The sequence below is a fragment of the Lactuca sativa genome, chromosome 2 (genome assembly GCF_002870075.4).
Source record: "Lactuca sativa cultivar Salinas chromosome 2, Lsat_Salinas_v11, whole genome shotgun sequence".
NCBI classification, from domain to species: domain Eukaryota; kingdom Viridiplantae; phylum Streptophyta; class Magnoliopsida; order Asterales; family Asteraceae; genus Lactuca; species Lactuca sativa.
Window position 1 is genome coordinate 26,360,200 of NC_056624.2, and position 20,018 is coordinate 26,380,217.

Sequence of the window (20,018 nt, forward strand, 5' to 3'; positions counted from 1 at the left end):
TTCAGCAGGTTGATTGCGGTATAGCAGAGAAGATTGGGAATTCTTCTTAAGCATTGAGCAGTGAGGTAGGCAGGATCAAAGTAGGGGAGAACCCTACGAGAGTGCAGGGGTAAGAGCACGCAGATCCAGGATGAGTACACGACCTCTGAGAAGGAAAGGAAGTAGCACAGTGAGTGATGGATTGAGGAGTTTAGCATTGGGAGTTGGAGAAACTTCCCAACAGTTAGTTCATGTAATCGAGATGGTTAGTATCTGGTTTGGGATTCGCCTGTAGGACTCGAGTGAGTCGGAATGACGATTTTGAGAGCATTTAGCATGGTAAAGCGGCAGGAGAACCGCAACATTTTTCCAGCAGCGAGCTAGTGGTGGAAGGTGTTGTAAGACTACGGGGTATTCGTAGCATTCACTAGCGGTCAGTTAGCATGGAAGGTTTTGTAAGACTACGGGTAAGCCGTAGCATTCCCTAGCAGCTTAGTTAGCGGAGTTTGGGCGAGGCCCTTACCTCCTAGTGATCAAGGTAAGGATCAGGAATGGATAGTTGATGAGAATAGCATGGAACTAGCCTGCATAGCCCTTGAAAGGTGAGGCCTTGGGAGAGGCCGCTCCAGGATTTAGTTGGGTGAGACCCGTGGGCGAGACCCGTAGGTGAGTAGCAGTATAGGTGAGACCTGAGAGCAGGGTTGCTCGGTAGTATAGTCGGGTGAGACTCGTGGGCGAGGCCCGTGAGTTTTAGTAGCACAGGTGGGACCTGGTAAGGACCTTCGGGTCAACTTAGGGGATCTAGGATCCCAGGACTTGTAGCGCCAGAGTGGCAGGGTAGATGGAGCAGTATTAGGTGGCCGAAGTTTCTTCGGAAGTCGTTGGGAGCGACTGAGAGATTATGATGGGAATAGCGACTGGTAGGAGTCCGGTAATCTAGATATTGACTGATTAGTAGGGACCAGGGTGGTCTCGGTTTATCCGGAAGGCAGATAAGGGGCAACAGAAATTTTCAGTCAGTGCAAGTAATTGTAAGAAGTATCCAGTGGGTACTGGCAGGAATGACCGCACTGGAAGTAGCAAGAGTGATGGATTTGGTGAAGGATAAGTACTTCATAGTGATAAGGGAGGTAGTTGGTTATGGAATGTTGCCTTGGGGAGGTCAGAAAACGCACAAGGAAAAGGGGGTGAAACCCTAAGGTATCCATCATAAGTACTCGGGGAGTACCAGAAGGATTGTCAGTTGAGTAAGTTGTGTTTCCAGGATGGTCAGGGTTAGGGTAAACCCAAGAATATTATCCGCAAGGATTAACGATAGTCAGAATGACCGGGCGAAAGGCCAGCAGAGATAGTCAGCGGGTGTTCGGTTTTCTCAAGCAGAGTGTTGGTAGCAGATTGCAGGGCGATTGGCCGTAGAGAAACTTCGAAGACGAAGTTTAGTTTAAGTGGGGGAGAGTTGTAACACCCATAATCAGAAAGACCAAGAAAGGAAAGGAAAACCCTAACTCAAAGGGGTCAACTCATCGAGTCCAGGGTGGAACTCGACGAGTCCGAGCGGGATTCGGGTCGAAGAGTAAGTGACCGACTCGACGAGTTGGAGAGTGGACTCGGCGAGTCCGGTCTGGATTGGGAAACCCTATGTTCGGGACTTCGTGCCCTATTTAAACATCTCATTCTCTTCCCTAGGGTTCATATACAATCTCTCTCACCCAGAATACCGAACCCTAGGCCACCATATCCATTTTGAGCAAGATCTAGCCTTGGTGAAGTGATTTGAAGCTTGGAAGAGAAGGAGGTTCATAGTGGTGCAAGAGGAAGCCTTGGATACAGAGTTGGTGTGACTTTTCAGATCCGTTGAGGTAATAAGCTAATCTTATTGCATTAAGATCTATCTTATGATTGAGATTTGGGCATTTTGAATATGGAGGAGGTTTATTTCGAGTTTGGAGTAGATCTGAGGTTGCTACCTCAGATCTAGGCAATTAAGGATCCAGAAAGCCATAAAGTTTATGCGAATAAGTTGTTGGTGAAGCCCCTTTGTCACAAACCTTAGCTCAAGAGTGTTTTAAGCCTATAACCCCTTAGTTTCACGTAAAGTTTTCAACTTTATGTGAGGAATATACTTTGGAAGAATGGATCTATGAGTTAGAGCCCTAGCATGGCCCGAAAAGCCACTATATGGATTAAGAACTGAAGTTACTCGGCGAGTCACATGGGTTGACTCGGCGAGTTGTATGAAGATAGGCAGGAACTCGACGAGTCTGTTGAAGAATGTCGTGAACTCGGTGAGTTTGTTCTTGGACTCGACGGATTGGATCGCAAAACCTCAACTTTTCCAAGTTAAGACTTAGATCGGTGAGTTGAGTGGTGACTCAGTGAGTTGGGCAGGATAGGACTCAGAGATCGTTGAACTCGACGAGTCTTGGGGTGATTCGACGAGTTGAGTCGTATTTGTTGGATTAATGTCTAAGTCCATAACTATATTTGGTAAGACTTGACCCGACCCGGCATGGTCCATTTGGGTTACATACCATCATGCACTTGAATGAGAGAAATAAGACACTTATGGTTATTAATATATTATAAGTTCTAGTATATTAATAATAAGAATAATAAGATTATTTAATTAGTATTGATCAAGAATTAATCTAGGATTAATTAAGTGATCAAAAGAAGACTAATTAAATATATGGGTTGATTGTGTAAATCATCCATACTTGTATAGTGGGCTAATGCTCCATGGATAATCAAGTTGGGCTAAAACCCATAGGATGGTCCATGGATGCTCCATGGTGTATTTGTACCCATGGATCCAAGGAAATGGAAAGCCATGACAATTAAGAGTTTACCCTAATTGTGTAACTATATAAGCATCTTATTATTGAGGAAAAATCGGCACTAGTGGGTGTACTAGAAGGGCTAGCCGATTTCATGAAGTGTGGGTTTTCTCTCAAGTCATTCCATGTGTTTTGATGATTGTGATTCCATTTGAGGTGTCACACTTGGGGCACTAGGCATTCAAGCTTCATGAAGACATTCTACATCAAAGAGGTATGTATTCTATCTTGCTATAGTTATTGTTTTGTATGCTAGATTAGGATAATACCTTGGAAGTTCTTATTTGCATGTATAATAGAGAAAACATAGATCCAAGGTATTTAGGGTTTCATGTACACTTAGGAGTGTTAGAATGCTCAAAACCCAACAGTGGTATCAGAGCCTAGGCTTGTTTTCTTGTTATACCTGCAATAGAAGCTGAAAAAACGAATCTGGTGCTGTCTGGCCATCAGACTCGGCGAGTCCATCAGGAGACTCGACGAGTCCATGCCTTAAAAATGATGAATTCGATCCAACTCGCCGAGTTTGTTCATGCACTCGACGAGTTGGACCCCCAGACAGCATATTTTCGAGTTTTTTGGCTAGAAATGGACTAGGAACATTACCCTAAGTTGTTTTTGATCTTATAAACTTGTTTTTGATGTGGTAATGTTCATGCTAATCCATTTTCAAAGATAATTGTCAATAGATTCATGTTTTGTATTAGTTTAAGGTTTAGACTAATTACATGAAAAAGTTTGATTTGAATTATCTTGTTCTTATGAGTTGCTTAGATTAATAGAAATGTTGAGTGAAATAGTTGTTTTCAATCCATTTTAATCTAAGAGTTGAGTATAAAATGTGTTTGTGTAACTTGTCCTCAAGTTACATGAAGAGTCACATTAAAGACTCATAAAACTCATAATAGTTGGCAATGGTTACAAAATGAAGAGTCTTGTGTCATTGAATGTTTTTTTTTATGACTCCATAACTTGTCCTCAAGTTATGGAAGTTCAAGAGTCACTTCATTAAAGAAAAATATGTAACCATAATTAAATCCATAAGTTATAAAATAAAGAAAAAGTTAGTTCTTTTATTAGTTTAAAGTCTTCCATAACTTGTCCTCAAGTTATGGAACTTGAAGAGTTTTTGGATTAAAACTACTTTAAACACATAAGTTATGGAATTAATTAGTTTTGAATAGTTTCAAAACTTGCCCTCAAGTTTTGGAATTTGAAAAGTTTTCAAGTATGAATACTTTAATTCCAAGTTAGCCCTTAGAATTTTAAAAGTTAAAATTCAACCCTTATACTTTATAATATTATAAGTTAATAATATATATATGTATAAGAGTAAAGTCAGTCTAACCGCTAGTACGCCTCATTCACGAAGCCGGTCTATAAGGTGGGTATAAGGTTGTTGCCTATAAAATGGCAACTTAATGGGTGTCCACTCTCACCCACCGCTTGCTTGACTGGTGGAGGGTCGTTAGCCGAACGGGTTTGACAGGACTAGAATTCTCCCTTCATTAAAAGTATTAATGATAATACTAAGTAACTAAACTCTTAATAATACCCAATCTTAGTTACTTAGGAAAAATGTGAATAAGGTGCTAATCCATGAAATTACACTTTACACTTTGTCTAAGTCGTTAGTGGAGTGTGTGTGGTTAACCGGCACACTAACTTGGACTTAACAAGGTAGGTAAAGGGTGACTTAATATTTATCATAGTATCGATGGAGCGTGTGTGGTTAACCGGCACATCGATTGAGGGGTAATTTATTAAGGGTACCAAGTGATTTGCATGGTTACTTCACACCTTGTTTTGTGATCCTCGGCATCCCAGTCACAAAACCTGAAGGGCACACTCGAGATTGAAACATGCCATTGAACAGTTCAATGAATCTCAAAGATCTAGGAGTTTCAAAACCAATTTTAACCTAATAATACATTTCATTTATCTTGGTGGAAATTGGTGAATCGTCATTCACCTACCTTCAAATATTTTATAGCTTGGATTACGGCATACCTCTTCTAAGTTATAAAATAGTTTGTTGGGTCCTAGCCTTAATATTTCATATTGGGTGTCATATTAAGGACTTTAAATCAACTATCTTGAATATCTCCCAAAAGATGTCTGTAATAGACACCTATGATCTTCCCAAATCTAGTGAAACAAGGTTTCCTAATGAAGATGATGTCCCATGGATATCATACTTATTTCTCCTCCTCCAATTATTCTCCCCAACCCACAAGTTCTTGAAAAAAGTTTAAGGTCACTCAAGCCCTATTGGCAAGGCAAGGTCTAGGTGTGGACACATCTTGGAGATGTAGTCACATATTGACAAGCCGGGAGAGTTGGGTGTCAAAGTCTTGAGAAAGTTGGTGGTTCAATCACTTTCTAAGTCACATAGTGAGTTCCTTTGGGACACCTATGAAACAGACTATGACAAGACCCTTAATGATCTTATCTATTTGCTAAAATCAACTTCCTAAAACTTTATGGACATTGACAATGATGACATTGGATATCCAGTAAAGCATTCTCTTCCCAATGGTAAAGGGATCGGCTATAGTCAACTCGGTTGACCAAATGGTAAAGAGAAAAGCTAAGTCTGTGATAGTCCTGTGTACCATTATCAAAGGGTCCATATGTTTGTATTGCCAAAGAAAGGGCATTGGTTGCGAAGCTGCCAAATTTACCTAAGGATGTTAAAGTCAATAAGTTTGACTCTACTTCAGGTAAATTCCACTATCTAACTTTGTTAAGTTTCTATTCTGAGATTCTTGATACATGATGTGACTGGGTCACATGGTGATGTTTTAAGAATCAAAGAAAAAGTGAAGAAACTTAAAGAAAGAATATGCTGAATCTGATCGCGTAGATGGATTTCTATCGCATAGTTGAAGATCGGATTCTTGAGCTACTTCTTAGGAGTTATGAGATATTGCTTAGGAATAGATAACAACAAGTTTTCATATGGATTGTAAGGATAAGTTTTTCCGCAAAGTTTTAAAATAAAAGAAAATTTTTTTGATTTTATTTATTTTAAATTATCCTTACAATGGCATTTGAGGAAAAATTGTTGCTTATATGATTCCATTAATAGCAAGAGTGGAAATATGAAATTGATTCTTTCATTTGTGGTAATGTCTAAATTTACCAAATAAGGAAAGATTCTCATCACCCAAGTTTCAAGTGGACCGGAACTTGGAAATCATGCAAGTTGTATAGCATGATGAATGAGAACTTTCAAGTTTTGGAAAATTAAGACTAATTACTCGGCCACATGGATGTGTGAGTCAAGTAAAGGACTAAGGGATCGAGTACACATTCTTGTGCACTGATTAAGTCCACCACAAAAGATCGATAAGAAGAATCAAATTAGGCAGAAGGATAAAAGTTTCTCAAATCTGAAAAGATGGGAGAGTACTTTAGTATCAGTTTTTGTGATCATCTTAATGATTAAGAAACCATAGCACAATTAGTTCTCTAAGGAAATCTTAGTGCATTCTTATGACTAAGAAGAGGGATCTTGAATTGTTGAAGTGGTTAAATCAAGAAGATGAGTCATACTTCGTTCCAATACAAGTCTTAGAGTCATACTCCAAGATTGTCATTAGAGTGACATGTCTTAAAGAAGGTTTAAAACACTTGTCAAATGTAAGAGTAAAATTTTTCTACTCTTGTACATTTGAAATTGGTAAGTTGTGATGTTTTGGATAAAACAAAGACCAACTTAGGCCAATTGGGTAAAGTGTTTTTCTTGAATAGAATCCGCACTATCTCTTGGATGTTTGACAAGGGAGTCTTATAGGTCAAGAGGACAGTGGGAGTCTTAAAGGTCTTGAAAGTCTCAAGAAATAATCAAGAATAAAACCTGAAGTTCTTCGCTAGCACACGACTTGAGGTTTATAACCTATCGTGTTGACATATCTGTGGCCATTCCAGTTAAAGTTGGCTTTGCATATGAGTTCTTAGAGTTCTTAATTTGTTGCACAACAACTTGGAAGCAATGGCAGGCCCTTGAGCTGCCAGGTGGCAAGAAGTTAAGATTGAGTTCAATCCATATGAGTTTGGATTTGTCATTATCCTTGTCTTGTGACTATGGTTTTGACAATTCACATGGATAAGGACACATACGCCATTAAATCTAAGTGTCATAAGGTTTCTCTCTGATTCATGAAAATGATGGTGAGGAAACACTTTCACTAAGTAGATTTTAGCTAGATAGCAATTGTGATATTTGCATTCTCAAAGTCGTTAGTGGAGCGCGTGTGGTTAACCGGCACACTAATTTGGACTTGTGAGAAGTGGCAAAAAGGTCTAAACATTATGATTACGGCATCCCTCTTCATAATTGTTTAGATACACAAGTGTGCTATCTAAGGGAAGGTGTATGATTTTGATAAAGACTTATCAAAACAATCTAGTATCAGAAATCTGAACTTTGGTAAGAAAGTCAGCTGATTTCTGAGTACATGTCAAAGCTAGTGGGAGCATAAGTGTTATGCTAATAATCATCATGTTAGTGGGAGCATGATAATTATGATAACTATTGCAAGTTAGCAATGTTAATTATAGAAAACAAAAAATTTCAATTGGGAAAAAGTTGTTTTGCTATAATTAAGGGAGAGGAAATTATACTTCATATCAAATCTATAAGGTTTAGATCTGAGGTTTTAATCATTTAGTCAAGGATATATATGAATTTCATGTTGGAATGGCTCAACATAAGGAAATTCTGTATATGGGTCCATTATTTGCGTTCTAAAATTCGATTATGATTACGGCATCCCTTTTCATAATCTGAATTATGAGAACTTGGCAAATTGAAATGGAAATATTATAGCAAAAGACTGGTTTAGTCTTTATGTAAGACATCATGAATCGTGTCCCATATGCTTCGGATATAGGATCGATTACATGTGCTATAATCATCCGTTCTAAAATTTTCCAAATGCCTGGGGCATTAAGAAGGGAAAAGGTTTAGAACTGGATATGACTAAAAGGATTAAACAATTGTCGAGGACAATCTAAGGTTTACCAAAGATTGGTTGCTCAAGGACAGTTGGAAGTATAGTGATAATTCTGGAAGGACCATATTGACATAATCTGTAAGGAGGCAACTCTTGTTCAGAAGTGATAGTCAAAATGGAATCTGGAAATGTTTCAAAGTTAGAATTTTCACTCTGTGTAAGATTAAGGAAACTTAATGCAAGAAGGATGGTTCCAAGGAGTTGATCTCCTTTGGAATGATCTGTAATGTTTGTTGTCAAGTCTTTATGACTTTGTGCATAATCATTACAAGAGGATCAATGCATATAAGTTTAGAATCTGACAGATTCCAGTAAATGGCATGAATTTGGAATTCTTGCATTTGCAGTAAGGATTTGGGAGTGTGAAAAGAGAATCATTGAAGTTATGTTCAATGGATCTAGTTCACAAAGTAAAGATCATAGACAAACATAGTATGCATACTTAGTGTGTGGCATGACTAGTGTTTAGAAACATAGTGTACATGCTTGGAGCATGGGACAACTATTGTTTTAAATTCAAGATTAAAGTTGATAGCTGAAACAGTATACAATGAATAATGTGTAATCATATGGTGATAAATAAAAGGTGTTTATTTATGTTCAAAGAGTTGATACCATATTGGATTCAATTATTATTGTGTTTCACTTTGCATGTTTTGACTTCCCGAATAAACTGGGTTATTCTTCCGGAATGACTAAGTTATTCAAACCATCCACAGTCGGTCATATTTTGGAAGTAGATATGAATTAAGACTGTCATGATGGGTTGTAGAGGTCTAAGGTGTTGGACAAGGCTACAACAATCATGAGTGCTCATAAGTTCTGAGTATTGGATTCAACCCGCGCTCATTGGAATCACTTCATGGATTTTATCACGAGTGATCATGAGACGATAATATCTTATATTCTTCAAACCTAGAGATATGAGTTGTTACTATGAGTTGATAGTACATTGATTGCACGAAACCGCATTTGGTAACTCTGTGCTATAAAACGTGATTTTGTGTATGATTCAACAAGTAGTAGAACAAGCCATATGAGTCGAAGTTTATCCGTTCCTTTTATCTTCGGGATAAAAGCGATATCTGTGGGCCCCTCGATGATTTGATGATGACAAATGGAAGTGCTCGGCCGGGCCAGGACTGATTTGATTTGTTCAATTAGTCAGTCGTCATAAATCGGAAATCGGGAAACAACAAATGGACAGAGAGAATGATTATAATCCATGTCTCAGTCCATATGATATCTAGAATGGAGGAATATATGATCCCTTATCTAATGGACAAGTCATTGACAAAGGTCAGAGTTCATCGACAAGGTCAGAGTTCGACAGAAGCTTTTGAGAGCTACGATTGCCGGTTGGTTCCTGAAGTCATACGCAATAATAGTTTTAGACTTATCCAAGTGGGAGACTGTTGGATTAATGTCTAAGTCCATAACTATATTTGGTAAGACTTGACCCGACCCGGCATGGTCCATTTGGGTTGCATACCATCATGCACTTGAATGAGAGAAATAAGACACTTATGGTTATTAATATATTATAAGTTCTAGTATATTAATAATAAGAATAATAAGATTATTTAATTAGTATTGATCAAGAATTAATCTAGGATTAATTAAGTGATCAAAAGAAGACTAATTAAATATATGGGTTGATTGTGTAAATCATCCATACTTGTATAGTGGGCTAATGCTCCATGGATAATCAAGTTGGGCTAAAACCCATAGGATGGTCCATGGATGCTCCATGGTGTATTTGTACCCATGGATCCAAGGAAATGGAAAGCCATGACAATTAAGAGTTTACCCTAATTGTGTAACTATATAAGCATCTTATTATTGAGAAAAAATCGGCACTAGTGGGTGTACTAGAAGGGCTAGCCGATTTCATGAAGTGTGGGTTTTCTCTCAAGTCATTCCATGTGTTTTGATGATTGTGATTCCATTTGAGGTGTCACACTTGGGGCACTAGGCATTCAAGCTTCATGAAGACATTCTACATCAAAGAGGTATGTATTCTATCTTGCTATAGTTATTGTTTTGTATGCTAGATTAGGATAATACCTTGGAAGTTCTTATTTGCATGTATAATAGAGAAAACATAGATCCAAGGTATTTAGGGTTGCATGTACACTTAGGAGTGTTAGAATGCTCAAAACCCAACAGTATTATGGGAGTTTGTGAATTCATGGACTCGACGAGTCTTGGGGTGACTCGGCCAGTAGAGTCAGTCAAGAAGGTTGACTTTGACCAGGAATTTGACTTTGGAAAGAGTGGACTTAGAAGGCTTCTATAGTTCTGTTTGGATCTAAGTTTTATGTATATTGATATTGGTAGCTCGGGGAGCTAACGGAGCAGCGGTTCGGAGAATTGTCGGTCAGCAGTCAGAGGGTTATCAGCAAGAGTTCCACAGTGCATGTGAGTATCCCTTTGTGTGAATGGGTCTACGACCACAATGCCGGTCCATGTAGTTATAAGTAGGAAGACCCGAGGGTTATCCCTAAGCACTGTTTGCTAGTATGATATTCAAGACCAAGGTCCGATGTCGGGCAAGTGCCCAAGGAATGGTTGCATGTTAGAGTATACTTGTTGTCTGTGTGATGCATGTATGTGCCTGGTAGGAAGGTGAGTGTGGGCGAGGTCCCGTATCTCACCAATAGCAGAGTATGGACACTGTTCCATATCTCATTAGTAGCAGAGCATGGGTGAGGCCCAAGATAGGTATGGAGTGAGTGTGGGTGTGGGCCCGTATCTCACTTACCGTAGGAGCTTGGACGGGGTTCCACGACTCACCAGTGATAGGATAGGGGCGAGGCCCAAGACAGGCGAGGCCTAAGGACAAGAATACAGTAGGGTATGTCAGATATGTGTTATATGCTAATTGTATTATGTGGTTAGCGGGCTGGGCCCAGAGACAGGCGAGGCCTAAGTGAAATAGATTTGTATTCGAGCAGGGCTCGAAGCCATGTGGGGTCTGGAGCGGTGGGGCCATTGTAGTGGGCGAGGCCCGAGGTAGCGGGCGAGACCCGGAATAGCGGGCGTGGCCCAGTATGTGTAGTATGTGTTTATGCAGGGTATGTGGTAGGTTAGGGGAACTCACTAAGCTTCATGCTTATGGTTTTCAATTTTGGTTTCAGGTACTTCCGGTAGCGGAGGGAAGAGCTCGGGGTGATCGCATTGCATACACCATTGATTAGTCAGCCTGGGATGTTTTACTCTGATAATGAAATTATGTTTTGGAATTAATACTCTGAATTATGTTATGCTTTATGATATGTTTTTATAAATATGGTTTTAGTAATGATTTAAAGAAAAATTTTTGGTACGGATTTTTGGGACGTTACACTAACATGGCCAATCTTAGAAACTCAAACTTCAAAACACTCCTATATTGTAACATGTTAAAAGAAAATCATGAAATCTATGAAACTAGTAGTAGCAATAATTCAAAGTTGAATTGAATATTTGAATAAGGTGTATTACTGTGGAAATATCTGTTGAAATTAGTTTACCTAATGGATCGTTCAGAGTGACCGTAATACATACTGATTCAAATACATCCAAAAGGTTTGGGTGACATGTATTTATGGAATCATAGTCTTGGATACATAAATAAGAAGCACATTACCAAGTATCCAGTTGGATCAGATTTTGGATATCATTTGAACTCGAGTCTTACGATAAATAGAAATCTTGTTTATCAAGATTGATGATGAATTCATCACTAGGTGATGAGAATATTTGTTGGAATTAGTTTTCACTAATAGACCTTTCAGATTAACCACGATAAATGGTAATACCAAATTCGATTGAACATGAGTCTTGAAACTTTCTAGTGTGTAGAGCTATCACAAAGTGAAACTTAGAATCAACTGGGCAATTAGGATGAGACGCTCATAGTGAGCATCCTAGTCCAAAACTTTATCAATGATCCAAGTAATTATGAAAGAGTCTCACGAGCTATCTCCACCCAGAGCACTTCCACTAGGAGTGTTAGTTGGATAGAGAAACAAGCCATGCCTTGATTTTGTACTATATGAGTCGCACTATGGAATGCACCATGAATAGTGTTACTAGAAGTCCTTTGGTCTTGTACCAACTGATAAATTTCATGAAACACTCTATGAGATATGAAGTGGGATTCACTCCTTGCTTGCATATATGGAAATCTACAATTATGAGGCTTACGCTCATCGTGAGGCACTCGACAATCTAGAACTTAGAATAGAGATTTGTCGTCTTATTGGAGAACCCATCAAGCATTTTGGATAGTTGTTTAACAACCTTTTGAGAACAAATTGTATGTCACTCGAAGGGTAGTCTTCCAAGAAAGGGAGCCAATATCCAAAAGTGCTAGTGTGAGACATGAATGTGAATAATCCCGAATAAAGAATGCCTTAGTCCATGCATCTTGATAATCATAATAGGAAAATATGGCATAAGCAGGATAACTTATAAGAGGTTTTTCAGTGTGAAGATTTGGAGCCCAACTAGAGAAATGATTTGATAATATGAGCTTTGCTAAAATCAATGTTTCCTTCTTTTGAATTAGAACGATGAACAAAATTGACTGAACCAGATTCTTGCAAAATAGCTTGATAACATTCTCGAGTTTTATATGAATCAACATAAAAGATTTTCCCTTGACCAAAGAAATGATTTGTGAGAATATGAAAACATTGATGTAACTTATGGATTTGAAAATCTTCAAGAATTTGGACTCTTATGAAATTTGGATTTAGAACATAAGGTGTTTTAGTAGAAGGGTTAGGAGTAACAGATTTTTGAGCTTGGGGAGTGGTAGGTTTCACAAAAGGGGTTACTGTGTTGGTAGAAGAAATATTTGGAGTAACAAGTTTTGACCGAAGGATATTAGAATAGAGTTGTGAATTCTTACAAATCGGAGATAAAGGAGAAAAACGATTTTGACTTGGAAATGGAACAAGATTTTGAGAGACATACTTGTTGTCATTATGTTTGGAGGAGGAGGACGAATGCATTTTCCCTGTAAGACTTCTCGAGAAATAAAGTCAGGAAGTGAATTGTTTTCTCTTTTTATAAATTCTATTTCGAAATGAAAGTTACCTAAGAGGGCTTGCCATCGAGCAAAATTTGTTTAGAAATAATATTTTTAACATCTTTTTCCAATATATTTTTTTTGCATATTGACAATCTATTCTTAATAAAAAAACTTTTCATAAATAAATCATCTTCAAATTTTTTGATACATAAAACAATGCTTAAAATTTCTTTTTTGACAATTGAATAATTTTTTGTGTATCATTGCATGCACCAGAGTAATATCGAACCAATTGTTCCTCTTTTGAGTTAACAAAATTTTGTTTTAAAATTCCTCCGAATCCAATATCACTAACATCGGTTTCAACTATGATATTGACATTGGGATGAAGTAGATTTAAACATGGAAAAGTAGGAATTTTTTTTTATATATTTAATTATATATGTATGCTTTTGAGTCCATGGTTCAGGATTATTTTTTAATCTACTATAAAGCGGTTTACATATAATCCTTAAATCTTTGAAAAAATCATGGATATAATTTAGGTATCCTAAAAATATTTGATGTTGTTTTTTATCTTTAATTTCATTTGGAAATTTAGTAGAAAATTGCAAGATTCTTATAATAGGTCTAATAGTGTTTTGACAATATCATGTCCTAAAAAAACGAATTTCATCTTTAAATAAATGCATTTTTGCTGCAGATACAATTAAACTATTTTGATAAATTAAAGCATGAAATGATTTAAATGTTTGAAATGTTGATCAATGGATTTTGAAAAAATTTGGATATCATCCATATAAGCAATAACAAAACTACTTATAGGAGTTATGATATGATTCATAATATTTTGGAATTCAGAAGCGGCATTTTTTAATCCAAAAGACATTACATTCCATTCAAAATGTCCGAAGGGAACACTAAAACTTGTTTTGTACTTATCGTTCTCATGAAGTTGTATTTGCCAAAATCCAGATTTCATATCAAAATTTGAAAATATTTTTGAATCATAAAGCCGTTTTAGCAAATTTCGTTTATTAGGAATAGGATAAAGAATCCATTTTAAAACTTTGTTTAAAGGTTTATAATTAATAACTAATCTTAGTGATCCTCTTTTTAATTTTGCGGCATTCATAACATAAAATGTTGAACATGACCAGGTGATTTAGAAGGTCTTATGAGTTTTTTATCTAATAAATCTTGAATTTAGATTTTACAATTAATTTCTAGTTCATTATTCATATGAATGACTCTGGATTTTGAAGAAATATCCTTTTCATTACAAAAAAATTATATGATAATTTTACAATATGTTGTTTTCTATTACAAAAGGCATTAGGAATATTAGAACAAACATTTTTTTTTTCAAATTTCAGTTTTAACGCTGTTATTTTATTTTTTCATATTATTATTATTATTTAATTGATTAATTATTTAAATATCATTTATTTCGTTAATAAGATATATGGCTTGTTGTGTTTTATAATTAAGGACATTAATAGTTGAATATAAAGAATTTAAAAATAATTTCTTTTTCAAAAACACTGGTTCTTATATTATCATCATGAACCATAAATGGATATAGTTTTGTAATAAAAGGTGTTCCTAAAATTAAAGTAGAAGAGAGATCTTTTAGTAAAATTAGGTGAGTTTTATAACAGTAATATCATTACAAATATGAACATCAGAAACTTTATAATTTAAAATTAATTTTGTACCTCCGACATTGGTAAGTCTAGATGCAGTTTTTTGATAGAATTGTGTAAGAAAAATTCCTTCTTGAACACAATTGATGTTAGCACCACTATCAAGTAAAGCAGTTAGATTGATTTTAAAATTATTTTTGACTAAAGTAATTTGGATGTTTCATTTTTGAAAAACTTGATTATTTATAATTTTACCAATAGTTACCTTTTCAATTTTATTTTCTTCTTCGTTATTAATTTCTATATTTATGTTTTTAAAAGTAGAAGGTTTTTCTTTTTCTAAATTTAAAAGTTTATTTTTTATTTCTTTTATTTCTTGTTTTACTATTTTTAATCCTTCTTGAAGTTATGTTATTAGTTTTATTAAGAATCTGCTTTATTAATAATTCTTTAGTATTTTTATGTTTTATAAAATCTTGAGAGTTTAAAAGATCTTTATCATCTTATGAAGCAACGAAAATAGAACTACTAGTAATAACATTGATTAAATTATTACAATGACAATTATTAATACATCTGCATGTATCAGAATCTTCTGAACTCGAAGTAATATGTTCGAGAATATTTAAATCAATTGTTTGAAAATCAGAAATATACTTTCATCGGAATCTGAACCAGTATTTAAAATAATTTTTCTTATTTGTTCTTTCAATCTTAAGAAACATTTAACTCATTTATTTTTGTTTCAGCATACCAACCATTAGCTGTATGACCATTACGCCCATACTTATGACAAATAATAATATCTTTTGATTTTTCTTTTAGATTTTTTATAAACTAGTTTATAAGGTTTTTTAGATTTTGAAGCGTAATCTTTGCCTTTTCTCTAATTTCTGGAATTTTATATTTCCTTTTCTTGAAATATTTTGAAGATCTTTTCTTATATACTTTAGATTTTGAACTATACCGACCGTTTAAGGGCTGATAACCATATTGTTGGGAAAAATTTCCTAATTCATTTTTATTGTTAATTTTATCTTTTTTTGAGTTTTTCTTTAAACCTAAGATCAGCACAAACTGCTAATCCCTCTTTATTAATGTAGTTTATTAAATCTCCGTAAGTTAAATTTCGATAAAGAATGGTATTATTAAAATTTTCTCTTAATTTTTGTGTAACTCTTTCTGCAAAGAGTTTTGGAAGACCAACAATAAAACGTTCCTTCCAATAAGACGCTTTACAATCAGGTGTCGAAAAAACTTTAACAGGATAATTATCGTTATACCATCTAAAATCAGTAAGTTTTTTGCAATGTAATTTCATTAGAATTTCTTAAGTTTTTTCTTGAAAAGTAGTAGGATCTCCTACAAAGTTTTTGATCATAGCAAAAATTAAAGTGTTAACCCTATCATCTTCAAATGTTTGTATTTGTTGATTATTTTCTTGTTTTATAATGGTTTTCTTAGCAGATAAAATATAATCTTTTTCTTCTTGTGAAATATAGAAATCCCACTAGCCTTTAAGACGGCTAGTAAAACCAGAAGTAATAATATTAACAATTTGAAGTTGAGTATTATTATGAGCTTTATAAGCATTAGTTGTCTTAGTTATTTCTTGTACAATAATTTGATGTTTAGAATGACCGTCAATATTCAATTCATAAACAAAATTACCATCGTATTGAGAGCGATCAAACTGAAAAGTTCGTTCTTCAAGTTGAACATCAGGAAGAGAGTGTCTATTCCAATAATTTCTTATTGTTGGCTTTGAATTCTTTCCGAAAGTGTTTCGTTTTGATTGATGAATTTTATTAAGATTTGAAAAACCATTAGTGAGTTGATTAATATCATCATTGTTATTAATAAATTGTTGGGTAAGAGTTTCAAAATTTGTTTCACTATTAATATCACTATTTTCAGATTCATCCTTTGTAAGAGTATTAATATTGTTAGTGTTTAAGATATGAAGTTTTGAAAGTCTTTTTTTCTAATTCGTTAATTAAATCCGTATTTCCTAGATTAAAATTGTCATCGACTTCACAAGGAATTAAACTTATATTACTAGTGCTTGCTATATCTTGCTTATTAACATTTTTATCTTTGAAAATTTTTTCTTTAATTTTAATTAAATGCTCAGTAATACTAGATAAAGTTTTTTTTTGAATAATTATTTTGGTAAATAAATTTTTAAAGACCTTTTTCAGTAGTTAATTGTTTTGGGGCTTGAAATAAAGGAGTTGCAATAAAAATATCATCAGTAATAATTTCTCTTTTTGATGGAAAATTAACAACAATTTCTTTATTATAAGTAATATCTTTATATTTTCTCTGTAAAATAGGAGTGATAGAATCATTTTTAAATGGGTAATTTATTTTATGTTTAGGGTCATAAATTAATTCAAACCATTGAAAAAAAAGAGAATGGATTTTATTTGATAAAACATAATCTTCCTAAAGACCTAAATGGAGAAATCTTAAATAGTATGAATAATTTTCTTCATGCCAAACTTGTTTTTTATTATTGTATTCTTTATAATATTCAATATCTTTTAAGTAATCAAAATCAACTTGATACTACAATCTTGAGAAATTTATTTTAACATGTTGTTCTTGTTAAGATTAAGGAAATATGTTTTATTGACTCTAAATTATGACTTCGTGATTTCTTGTATTATTTTGATTCCTACCATTAGTCGAGAAATTTTTTCTATTTGTTTATTATACTTATTAGTATATCGAGGTATTTTGTATAAATTATAATTTTCATGAGTTCTAGTTTCTTCTAAATGTTGAATGGTTTTGCATATATTAGAATTTATTTTCCAATGTCTTTTTAACATATTCGTCCAAAGCCTACTATCTTTTTAACAATTAATTTGTACTTCAGAACTCATATTTGTTGTTTAAAATTTTGAAGTTCATCAATAAAATCTGATTTAGTAGGACTAGGAAGACTGTTTTTACTATTTTGATCATCTTGATAGAAAGGTTTGGGAATATAATTAGTATAGTCAACAATTTTTAGTTTTAAATTAAGATCTTGACTTTGAAAATGAAGATTTTGAAGAGCCTGTTTCTGGGGTAAAAGAAGTTGAAAATCTGGATGATGATATATTTATCGAAGAAAAAATTATATCTACTGAACCATCACTATGTTCAATAATATTTGAGATTTGTTTTAAAAAAACTAAAGGTTTTGGATCGATAACATTTTGTAATATCCAATTACATGATTGAGTTATATAAGACTATTTTAATCTTTTTGCTGTGTGGACTTTGCCATGGTTAGTGTTTGGTTTAAAAATAACGGTTTTCATTTTTTGGACTTGATAAATGAGTTTTAGGTTCAAGTGTAGTGGTCATGGTTTTGTAACAAACGCGATAAATTATTGCGAAAGGTTTTGTATCATCTTTGAATTCTTAATTTTTTGTTTCTACAGTTAACACTAAAGTGTCTAAAATATTTTTATCAAATAAGCCTACAGAAAAATTTGGATAACAATTGAAATAAATGGGTCTGTTAGCAATATTTGTTTCAACCATAGCTAAAATAGAATTTTGAAATCTTTATGTCTCTTATCTCTTAAAATAAGGAGAACCGGAGCATCTTACCGAGTCTAAAGAGATGTTTGATAGCAATTTGGACTAAAACGACATGAAAAAAAATATATTTTGTTCTATGCTCTAGAATAGATCGTGATGATAACAAATGTAAATTTTGTTGGTTTTGACCAATAGACAAAGTTTGTTCTGTCATTTTAATAGAGTAACCTTGACAATAATCAATAGTTCATATTCTATACATGGTATTAACATTAGTTTTAGGTATTGTTTAATTATTCAAACTTTGTTCTATGTTATTAAAGGTTTCTTCAATAGAATTTATTTGACTATCATCAGAATCTTGTTCATTGTTAATATTTTTACCAGAAATATATTTTTTGGATAATATGCTTGAAAAATTACTCATATTTAATTAATTTTGCTTTAAAACTTATTTGTTTTAATAATGATGAACAGAGGGCAATCGTCCCGACAATGATTATGGTCTGGCACCATGACTTACGTTCTCATCCGCACGTTTTACGTTAATCCAACCAATCATTGGTCCTATTTCTAAATCATATATATTAAAACTTATAAATTTCTTAGATAATATCAAACCAAAATTAAATAAATTTGAAATAAATATATCATACATAACCACCCCAAAAACTTTTCTTGGCACCGATACCATTTGGATATATATATATATATATATATATATATATATATATATATATATAGTTAGGTTATTTTGTTTCTAGTAACTATTGTGTGCCAAAATTCACAGATCTAGACCATCAGATGGAATATAATCAAATGTCATGATCTGAGGGTGTATGATAGTACAATAGGGTAACATGTACCATATAATCACACAAATTTCAGCATAAGGGCATTTTTAGTCAATTGAGAGAAATTTAAAAAAGGAAAAATCGAGATGTTTAACAGTTTAGAATGAGTAATTACATTCATTCTTAAAGAATACAACTATGAACACAAACTTCATTCATTCTTGAAATCTCTTGCAAAAAAAATATCGACATTCTTGAAAGAATCCTCATTCACTTTCTTGTTTCGTTTCTAGATGTCTTGTGTATGTTTGACCTCTAAGTCACTTCAAAATATGCTAGCATTCTATGAGATTGACATTTTGTGTGATTGACATTCTATCAGAATTGTATTGCATGAGAATTATTTGATACAAGGAGCCTTTCCCATCAGGTCTTCAAGTCATTCTTCAAGCCGTTTCTATCACAAATTCATTGCCAAATATTTTGTAGTGATACAGTTGTAACAACTAAACATTAGACATATAACTAATTAACTACAATTCTATCAGAATACAACTATAATATTCTTACAAAATAAACTATTCTTGTAGAATGGTTTTGAATATTCTTAAAGAATTTGTATTATCAAGAATATACCCAATGAACAAAGCATTGAGTTCTTCAGTGATCTTGAAAGGATACAAACTCTTGTCAGCATGAACCATGTCATCACTGAATCTCCTACAAATAAAAAACTTAGTATCTGAAGAATAAACATGGCACAAGAAACCACATTATGATAAAAATGGATGCAGGGTTAGAATAAAAACAATGGTGTATATTCTAACTTCACAGAGAATCACAATAAGAGGAAAATGTATCAGAGAAGAATAGGCTATGAAAAATACATTGTCTTATTCACATCAAACTTCATTGACTTTTCATTTGTCTACGATTAATGATACCTTCTTCAATCGATTTTCAATTCACATCAAACTTCGACAACAAATCGACATCTTATACCTATCTGTTCTTCAAAATCGACAAATAGGAACACCAATTTTTGACTTTTTCGAAACAAACTCCAACTCATAACCGTGAAGTGCAAGTTGTATCAGAATATTTCTTCAATTGAAAAAACAAAAATAGAACATTGAAAAAAATCGAATTAATAAGATGATGAACACAATCTTGATCTT